General features: G+C 33.7%; 1 pseudogene; it reads right to left on the bottom strand.

Moving 5' to 3' along the window:
- Nucleotides 1–10110: 10110 nt before the first annotated feature.
- Nucleotides 10111–11183, bottom strand: LOC110651337 (polygalacturonase-like; annotated as a pseudogene).
- Nucleotides 11184–11631: the final 448 nt, after the last annotated feature.

The following is an 11631-nucleotide window of genomic DNA, read 5'->3' as shown; positions in this document are numbered from 1 at the left end:
TTCCATATAAACCAAAATCCAAGCAACTCACAAGCAATCACACTTTAGTACTTGTAACACTCTAGGCAAATCCCACATCGACAAAACACGGGAGAGATGTTGGGTTTATATGTTGTTGGCTCGTAACTCCTAGTGACGCATTTTAAAACCGTGAGGGCTTCGGCCCAGAGCGGACAATATCACTAGTGGGCCAACCATTACATTTGTGGTATCAGAGCCGCTCCGCGTGCAACCTTGAACGATGGTGGGGCAAACCTCAGCGAGGACGCTGAGTCCCATAAGAGGGTGGATTGTAACACCCTAGGCAAATCCCAAATCGACAAAACACGGGAGAGATGCTAGGTTTATAAGTTGGTGGTTCGTAACCCCTAATGACGCGTTTTAAAACCGTGAGGGCTACGGCCCAGGGCGGACAATATCGCTAGTGGGTCGGGCCGTTACATTTGTGGTATTAGAGCCGCTCCAACCTTGAACGATGGTGGGGCAAACCTCAGCGAGGACGCTGAGTCCCATAAGGGGGGTGGATTGTAACACCCTAGGCAAATCCCACATCGACAAAACACGGGAGAGATGTTGGGTTTATAAGTTGTTGGTTCGTAACTCCTAGTGACGCATTTTAAAACCGTGAGGGCTTCGGCCCAGAGTGGACAATATCACTAGTGGGCCAGGTCATTACAGTACTTCCATCAAATCATATAACATTTTCTTTTAAAATGGCTCAGAATATTTAACTTTTTCACATCATTCATAAAATGCTAAAGTGTAATCCATGCATTCATTTATACATAATTACAAGAGAGTGCTTATGGATTCAGGCATACAAACTTACTATACTTAAACTTTCACATTACATACTATAGTCCTTTAAGACCAAGCACAATATCTAACAATTCATAAATTATATATGTCCACTATACCAACTCAAGTCATTCAAGGTGACTTGCTAGACCTTTGCCTCTTGTTAGCTTTTCCTTTTGAAGTCTTTAATCCTGCAACACCTCACATGGGGTTAAGAGAAAGGGGCAAGCTTGGGGAAGTTTAGTGAGTAAACCAACCAATATCATTTATCATATTATTTGATTCATACATATGCAATGCATCAATCACATGAGTTTTCACAACACAAATAATTAACAAAGGATAGATTTGTCATCAGTGATTTCCCATAACTAATTTGCCCAACTCATAAAGATGCTTCTCAAGACTTCCTCTTAAATACATAACATAACTAATGTGCTCGGCTCATAAAGAAGCTCTTCGAGTCTTCCTCTATCATAAATAATGAGCCAGGGACTTATTAGGCCTCACCTGGTCTTACCACATATCATCATACATGATCATAACATATAACATATCTATATCATAGGGGAAATTAGTGGGTCATCCGACATCTATCAAGCATTAATAATAATTATGCAATAATACAACATATTCATGTTCTAGATACATACAACCTAATAAAATCATGGAATGATACGTGTTAATAATCATGAGTTCATTTAACATAAAGTAAAAAGTTATTATTTATTAGGGTTAGTATTACTTACCTCTTGTAGCCTATCAAACACCATAATCACGAATAATAGCTATTCCTTAATTTTAGCTTTCCAGGTTCCTCACATCCCATCCTATAAAAGACAAATCCTAATGAGTTATCCGAATCTCTACAATTATATAAATGTATCATACAACATATTCTAGGTCTCTTTTGTGTCTAAAAACAAATTTGGGAACCTTAAAATAAAAAGGGAAATAAGACAGGCAGAAATAACTTTCGCTATCGAAGTCCTGAACCTTAAATGCCCTCTTTAGGCAGTAGCTACTGCAACTACCAAAATGGGGAACTTTGGCTGCCAAAGTTTTAAACTTCAAAAACTCTCGAGAAGCAGCAGCTACTTTGGTTGCCAAAATAATGATTTTCGATAGTCGAACTTGGGAATTTTCAGAATTCTCAATTCGAATTTTGTAAAAAAACCCAAGGAAGCAAAACAACATTCTTTGCTCCAAAACATCAAATAACCATACCAACCCATGCCTAACTCATGCAACAACTCAAAAAATTGACAAGGATGCTATATGCATCCAACCACAAAACCTAAGGTTTGTCAAAACTTCTTCCAACTTACAAAATGAAGAAAACAATTATACAACTTCAATTCATCACATTAGAACTACTAAAATTGACCAAAGGACTCTCCTTACACATGCATGTCTATCAAAACATAATATATCTACTCCTAACAACATTCAAACCATCAACCCATTTTTAAACAAAAGCAAACAATATCCACAACATATCACCTATTGTTTCTTGCATGCAACCATGTAGAGTTTAGGATTAGAGATCATAAGGTGGGCATACCTCTTGAAGCTTCAATTCCTCCCTTTTCAAAGAGAAAACTTGAAGGATTTACTTATCTCTCACAAGAAATTCCTCCTCCATTGGTTACTAATCTCCAAATCTAACATGCAAGACTTTACGAAGGAGGTAAACTTAAGATCAAACCTAACTTTCTTTGGAAGAACAAGGGAAAGAGAGAAAAAGAGAAAAAAAAAAAAAAGGGTCTCTTTTGAAGAAATTTTGAGAGTTTTCTCAAAATTTCATCAATTGAGACATTTATACCTAGGTTTGCTGAAAGACTCAGCTGCCAGAAGCCTAGCTTTCGGCTGTTGGAGTCCACATTACCCATAAGAAAATCTCGACAATAAAAGGACCTTCGACTGTTGAAAGTCTAACTTTCGGCTGCCGAAGTTCATATTGCCCAAAAAGTCACCTTATACTTCACTTGTAAAAACAACAAGAAATTAAACTCTATAACATAATATTTGCACACATGCAAAAACTTACCACTCTTTTCACTTTTTGTGAAACCCTAAGTATCACCATAATTTTCCATTAACGACAGGAATTTCAACATCAGAAAATAGTGCATGTTACATATTGAATGTCTCCATAGTTAAAAAAATAAAAAAAAAAAAAAAAAAAAAAAAAAAATCCTCCACATTGCTTTCGCATCCCAGTCCTTAAGAAAATTCTCAAAATAAATTGTAGGAAGACTTCTTTTTCAAGACCTTCCATAGCTGTAGAAGTTTTGGGCAAGGTTTTATGTTGGTTGTGGATATTAAGGTTCTCAGATGTGTGGAGGATTTGTAGAGAAAATGGATCGGGCCTAAATCAACCCCAAAATCTAGCTAAGGGGAGTAGGTTTGCCCAAGTTTTATATTTAGCTAAAATACCTTATCCCAAATCAATGTAGGACAACACATCCCCTTCATGTCTAGGCATGAATATCAGAAGTGTGAGATTTACAGGCAAACGTATCTGTGGATCATCCAACATTGAAGCATGGTAGGTTTTGATATTATGTAGAGAAAATGAATCGGGCTTAAATAATTCCCCAAAAGCTAGCTCAAGAGGAGGAGGTTTGCTTGAGTCTTATATTTAGCTCAAATACCTTATTCTAAAACAATGTGGGACAATAGGGTTGATTGGGTTTTAGGATGGTTTAGGAAGGATTTTGATAGGACATTCCAGAAAGGGTAATTTAAGTCATACAATCACTTTCCCTATTTAGAATAGAAAGTTGGCTTGCTTAATTCCTTGGATTGTTACATTATTATTGAACTATTTGTTGCAAGATGAGAATGTTGCTTTATGTTGATGATTATGTTATCCATACTTTTTGAGGTTTGAAATTTCATAGCATATTATAGAGGGTGAGAAAATAAATTTAGAACCCAAAAGCATGATGTGTTGAGCTACAGTGAACCTAGGTTGGAAAAAAAAGAGTTAGACTTGCAATGTTAAACTAAAAGAGAAGCCAAATCATGGTTAGTGGACCACCTCGTGTGTTACACCTGCCTTCCACCCTATAGAGGCAAACGTGATAAGGAAAAACTGATAAAGTTTCCCCTAAAATATATCTAATTGGACATATGCAACCTGTTGAAAACCTGGAAGAATATGTAAATATATTCATATACACATAAAGTGGCTCCATGCCAAATAGATATATCATCTTCATAGACACATGACTTTTTTTTTCCTTTGTGGGAACCAAAAAAAATTACAAACATAGACTTTAGGTGGGTAGCAGTCTAAACACACAGATAATATATACAGTAATTCAAAATGATCAAAAGTTACAAAAGGAATATGTTGGCCCGACCTCCACTAGGCTCTGCAGCTGGTGAAGTGGAAGAAAGAACAATACTAACAAATGAGGACTGCTGATAGAAGGATCACAAAAAAGAATCTGAAATATTAAAATATAAGAGGTGAGTACAACTACTCAATGAGCAGATAAATAAATAAATAAGGGGGACTGACAAGGTTTTGGTACTTAATAGTACCAGGTGCTGTACTAACATATATCAGCTGAATAAATATCATTTGCTATAATTCACATAACTGAGATAAAATAAAATTTTATGCTATAAAAAAATATTGCAGAAATAACTTTGCTAATAATCATAAAATCAGTAATATTCTCATACACTCACAATATGCTTCCTATAGATAATGCTGGCATCTGAGGTGCATATAATAAATTTTAGCAACTTGAGAGCAATGCTGGCATCCTGGGCTCTATGATGACACTACTAACGACCCAAGAGCAATAATTATGCTGGTCATACATATGTGCAAAACTACTCCCAAAGGGTAACCACCTGATATACGCCCCAAAGGCTATATGTATATTAAGCGCTGTTCCAAAGATAGTATAAATATAAGCTAAGCTAAAATTATATCAACTGTCATCGAGGTGCTATCTATTCGATGCATATATTGAGTGTATTCAGTCATTTATTCAGCTGTGCTTCTAAATCTCATTTCATTTAATAAATAAACACATAATTACCATTATTCATTCCCATTTTTGCATAAAGAAAAATACCATACGTAAATGTACATTGAATAAAAATTACTAGTGTTAAATATTTATCCACTCAACTGTACTGAAGACTAATGAAGCGTAGACTACTGGAGCACCCCTAGTATCTACAACAGGAGCTGGGTCTTCTCTTAAAAGTGTAGGGAAAAGTAATACTTTAAGAAAAGAAATTTTAAATCCTAAAGATGAAAAAGGTGAGGGTGAAATGCATGATTTATTTATTTAAAACTAAAAAAAAAATCAGCAGCATGTCGATATAAATCGGACGTCTTCCAAAATTCCAAGAACTTAACCAATTCTTCACAAGCCACAACATATTCACCAATAATTTAAAATGCTCCTCCAAAGCCTATATAATACATCCATAATTAATTCCAACCTTTTCTCTCTTAATTTTTTTTTCTACCCCTCTATAATAATATTTTTCTCCTTCTTAACACTTCATACTAAATTTTCTTCCAACAATAACTTTAGATTTCTTGCTCACATAAATATAATCAATATTCATTAATAACTCCAAAATCAACAAATTCTATATTCTAATTTCTTCACTCTCAACCAAATATTTAGGACTTAAAGAGCCTAAATTTAATTCTCATAATTGAAAATTAATTCTTGATATTCACCTCTTAAAAACACCTAATATATATGTACATATATTATAGCTATGAATTTCCTTGAAATTAATCCATAGAAACCCTTACTTCAATATCAACTTTACCACAAATCTTTATCCTAAACTTGCCTCCCTCAATTTCTTTTTCCATAGAAATCACAATTAAATAATAAAAGAAGTTAATTTAAGCTTAATAGTTCACAAGAAAAAGAGGAAGAAGAACTTACCTATTAAAACTTAATTTGTGCTATTGTGGGAAGAAATGAGTTTTAGCTAAAGTTTTTATGGATTTATGGGTGTAATTGATTGATTTGGATGTAAAAGAAAGGATGAAGAAGAATTTTGGGTTGAAGATGGAGGGATCAAAGTGAAATTTGGCTATGGAGTGTGTGAATTTCTCCTCCTCTGCTTTGCTACCTAACTGCCCTGTTCTGTTTTGTCTTCTTTTATATATATATGTATGTATATACAAATTCTAGAGTTATGTTTTTATGGGCTCTCTACTTTGGTTTCATACATCGTGTAATGAAAGTGAAAATTAGAATTGTCAATATAAATCCAATCTTATTCTTGAGGAGAATGTTGCATGCGGGAGTAAACCCCACATTAATAAGGAATAATAAAATGAAATAAATATAAATTAAGGGAGTTAAACTCAAGAAACTTAGGTCATTTTATTGGAGTCAAGTCTTAAGAATCCCAATCATCCACACCTTCCAGGATATGAAATTTCACAAGTTGTGAGAAAAAGGAGTAAGAGAGTTATGTTTCTTTTTTCAGAAGAAGATGAAAGATTTTGAGAATCTTTTGGACATATTCTCATCAAAGGGTTCATCCTATATAAGTTTTAAATAGTTAATAAAGGTTAATCTAGGAAATGATAAAGAAAGAACTTTAATTTAATTTTTTTCCCCATAAGAAATTCCAACTTCTTAACAGTTAATATTTAGGAAGTGTTTGGTTCACCTGTTGAGTACAGCTGATAGCTAATGGGCGTCTAAACATCTGAATCAATGTATTTAGTAAACCCATTAAAAAAATAGCTGATAGCTGATAGAATATCTAATAATAAGAGAGGTTCATGAACTAATATTTAATTTTTTCATTGGTTGACAAGAATACCCTAAATCTTAATCTTAATTCAACTTGTAACGATCGGGCTCCTATCACAAGAGGAATTGTCTGCTTTGGCCATAAGCCTCACGGTTTTGTCCCATAGGTAGAATGGAGAACTTCCCAGGAGGTCACCCATCCTAGGATTTCTCTCAAGCGAGCACGCTTAACCCTGAAGTTCTTCCAACTCTCCAGGCCATTCCACCAAAAGGCGCCTCTAGTGATTAGTTCCCCCATCTTATATATCATTACTTTTTGAACCCAAGACCATCTCCGTGCTTTGTCGATGTGGGATTTGCCTAAGGGACCTAAACATGTCACACCTTACCCCTCTGTAAGGCATAACATGATCCTGTAGTACACTTAATGAATTACCAAACTTTGCTTACCGATAACCCATTAAATACACTACAAGGGATTTTAAAACAATTTTACTTCTTTTGAAGGTGGCGAGCACTTTTGGTAGGAATTAAAAACTTTTATTCGAAGATAAACCACATATCGAATTTTCAATCAACTTAAAGTTTTCGCAAATTTTATAAAAATTTTAACAGAGTGCCGTCTATAATTGGAAAAAACTAGTTCTTCAAAACCTGTGAAAACACTCCCAATAATTTCATTTCTCAACCCCAACCGTCAATATATCCTCAAATCAATACAATTCAACCAAATTTCAATTCAAAATTCACAACTCAAAAATTTTTCAAAATAATTCGATAAACTCATAAATATTGCATTAAATTAAATTTACATATACAAATCTTAATTTACTACATGCACAAATATTATTATAATTTACAGTATAACTGCTCAATTTTACATTAACACATATGACACTAAACTATTTACATCAAAATAAACTACAAGGGTATAACTAAATACCCGTACAAAAGCCTCAGTGTAGTTCCAACAATCAGCAGCTCACTCAGCTGCTTTTTCCTTGTCTCTATCTGCGATAGCAAAGAAAGCTATCGCTGAGTATAAAAATACTCATTGGTGTACAATAAAATATAAAATGCAAAATATAAAACATTTGTCATTAATTCACTGTTCAAATATTTCACAATCACATTTCAATTTTCAAATCACATTTATCACAAATCACAATTTAAATATTTCACAATTTTCAAAGCTTAATATAACACAAATTTGATCAAACAATTTAATAAATACAGTGTTGCCAATCAATAACACAACTTAAGCCATGACACAAAATTTTCAAACATGCCGTATTGTACACCACGACAAGGCAAACTCACCCCACTAATCAACATCAATGAGGGAGGTGGCTAGCTAGCTAATGAGTACTCATCCAAACTCACCTCAGATTGGCAAGCCAGAGAGGGAGGAAAGTGATTAAATATCAAACTCAACCCCACAAGTGGAAGAGGAACATAGTAAGGGACTGCCATGCCAAGTGTGAATAAAAAATAATTTAAATCTATGATGTTAAATTATAATTGATACAACAATTAAACAAACTTCATTTCAAATCTCCATTTCTAAAGTAGGCAACACACAAATTCTCAAATAAAATTTCCAAGGCCATAACCAAATTCAAAACCATATTGTTCAAAATTTCATACAAATCAATAAATAATTTTCATTCCAAATTTCCATTGTAAAATAGACAACACAATATTCTCGAAATTCATAATGAATAAAACACATTCACAATGTATAACAAATCAATTTTCATTGTGAAAACTATAATTTAAAAATTTTTGTGCACAAACCTGATGTGAGTCGCCTCTAGGCCTTGACTCAGTTAGCCCTATCCTTTTCTAAGTCTTTTTCAGCTGAAACACGCAATTTATAGTGTTTCAGTATTTTATCTCACAATAAATTTAATAATTAATTCATATATACTTAATTCTAGCCCCAATATGCTTAAACTAGCATTCTTGGAAATTTTCACTTCGGAGTTACTATTCACGACACCATTCAAGTTAATTTATTGACTTTCTTATGCTTAATAGGTATAGGGATTTCAATTTCACCCACATACCACATTTTGGTTACCAATTTTGTTGGTTTTAGTTGCTCCTTAGATTTTTAGATTTCCTAGGCACAATTTCAAATTTTTTAAATTTGGTGTTCTATTTTGTAATGTTCCATCGGTCATGTTGCTATTAGAATTTGATAAAGTTTTCTTCATAGAAGTTATTCCTTATTGTCTTAACTTTAATTCCCTTTTTGAATCACTCCACTTGGAGTTTTATAGCCCAATATATGGCTATTTGAATGGGGCTGGACAGTTGAAAGAACTCTAGGGTTAAGCGTGCTCGCTTGAGAGAAATCCTAGGATGGGTGACTTCCTGGGAAGTTCTCCATTCCACCTATGGGACAAAACCGTGAGGCTTATGGCCAAAGCGGACAATTCCTCTAGTGGTGGGAGCCCGATCATTGCAATTGGAATCAGAGCCGCTCACGTGTTCTCTTGGGCAATGGTGGGGCAAACCTTAGCGAGGACGCTGAGTCCCGAAAAGGGGGGAGAAAGGTCCCTTAGGCAAATCTCACATCGGCAAAGTACGGAGATGGTCTTGGGTTCAAAAAGTAATAATATATAAAATGGGGGAACTAATCACTAGAGACGCCTTTTGGTGGAATGGACTGGAGAGTTGGAAAAACTCTAGGGTTAAGTGTGCTCCCTTGAGAGAAATCCTAGGATGGGTGACCTCTTGGGAAGTTCTCCATTCCACCTATGAGACAAAACCGTGAGGCTTATGGCCAAAGTAGACAATTCCTCTAGTGGTGGGAGCCTGATCATTACACAACTAATTCTTATATTTTTAACATTGGCACTAATTTTTTTTTCTTTTTTTCACTTTACAATATCATCATTCATCACAGTTCATATATTCTAAATTTATTAAAATATATATTTTTTATTTTTATTAGTGATATAATACACAAAAATATTTATTTATTATGAAACATATTTTGTTTACATGTAAAATGTCAAATTATAAAGTTATAAGATACTTGGTTTTTCTAATATAATTATTATATTGTTTAATATATATATATATTAACAATAGAATAAATGATATAATATAATAAATTAATAAATATATATTTAATTTAATAGTAAAATAAATTATGTAATATATACTATTCGTTTTACACATTAATAATAATAATAATAGCTATATATAATTCTATCACACTTACCATAAATCAGCTATAATTAATTATCATTTAATAGCTGATGGTAATCAGCTGTCAACTACTAGTTATATTCAATAGTTAAACAAAACATGTCCTTATTATTATAAGGATGTTACAGTTAGATTTAATTATTGACTTTAGAAAAAATAAGGATTTGGCTAATTAAAAGTAAAATAAGAGGGTTTAATTAACTTATGAAAATGAAGTTTGAAGGCCTTATAAGGCATTTTACCTATATAAATATATATATATATATTAGTGATAAATGCATCAAAGGCAGATAATTTAACTATGCTAAATCACATTTGAAAATAACTATGGTAAAACAGCAACATTGTGATCAAAATAGCAAAGAATTTCAATTTCCACGGTAATTGCAAGGCCGGGCTCTCCAAGCAACCCCAGTGAGCTGGAAACGCCACAGACTCAAACAGTAGACCTCACTTAGGGAAACGCCACTCTAAGAATGGTCCAAGCCAAGACCTTTTACATTGTGCTTTAATGTATATTTACAGACAACTAGAGGGCAGAATTAAACCAGAAGCTGTTCCATCTGCATTGTTACAAGATGCATCAGCTGGCTGATTCTTGTAAGGCAGCTTCACATCTTCCAATTTGATCCCAGTGCATGGGTTCTTCCTACTACAATCAAAATTTATGGCCACTTTTGTTGCTGACGTTCCATGTATGCCTTGGTATGCCACATCACTAATTTCAACACCAGATTCCTGTTCAATACAAAATTATAAAGTTCAAAATTTTATTTTTAGCTATTAATGAGGAATTAGCATAAGAATAAAAACAGGAAATTTCCATTTAAACCTATCTGACCAGGAAAATTTTTGTTATTCGGACAGTAACTTTGGTCAATGATAATGGGATTCTGAACATTGTTCATGATAGCACGCTGGAAAGTGTTCCTTACGAATCCACTGCTAGGTCTCCCCCAAGACTTAATTCTCAATCCATTCTGTGTACCTGTAAATATAACAGATTTAACTGTAACATTCTGTACACCAGGCTCTTGAAGATCCTTTCCCAAACTCCCAATATTGCAAAGAACACACATGTTTAATTAACTCAAAATGTTGTACTATATACTAATGATCATGTACAGAATAACATACTATGTTTAATTACCTGATTCCGTGGCCAGGGCCACATGCTACTTTTTCAATCCACAAGTTTGTGGTTCCAGCACCAATTGACACACAATCATCACCAGTTCTAATCCTGGAGTTAAGGATTGTGACCCCACTTGATAATTGTACATGAATGCCATCGGTGTTGGGGCTGTGACCAGAGGCAGACACCGTCATACCTTGCACTTTCACGTTTCGGCAGCCATTGATGACAATGTGGTATAATTGGCTATTCAATGATCGATATTAATTCACTGATCACTATATTATTTGAATTGGAAAAAAGCAGTGACTGAATACACACAAAAATAGTCATTACGTGTTTAATTTCAGACTATAGTGCCATCTCAAGCAATTATATATATAGTGTTAGTAGTATGCCCTAGAGCATATCATTTGTATGTATCTTGTACATGTTTTTTATTAATAAAAGGTATTTTCACTTTTCCATTTACATAATATATTTATGTGTAATAGAAAAGGTCCATTGATATTTTGTTAGAAATTCTATTCTTAAGTTGTTAAGAATATGAGTGACAGTATTTCTGGTACAAAGTATCACAAATAGGTTCACAATTGAGGATACTTCATAATAAGGACATGACTTATCTAGAAAAATTGTATTCATGTTTGTTCCCAAGTTATTTATATGAGATATAAATAAGATGGAATGGTGAGTCTCATGCCATATGAC

Source organism: Hevea brasiliensis, chromosome 9 (assembly GCF_030052815.1).
Source record: "Hevea brasiliensis isolate MT/VB/25A 57/8 chromosome 9, ASM3005281v1, whole genome shotgun sequence".
NCBI lineage: Eukaryota > Viridiplantae > Streptophyta > Magnoliopsida > Malpighiales > Euphorbiaceae > Hevea > Hevea brasiliensis.
The sequence above is the reverse complement of the archived record's forward strand: the minus strand, read 5'-3'. Positions and strand labels throughout refer to the sequence as shown.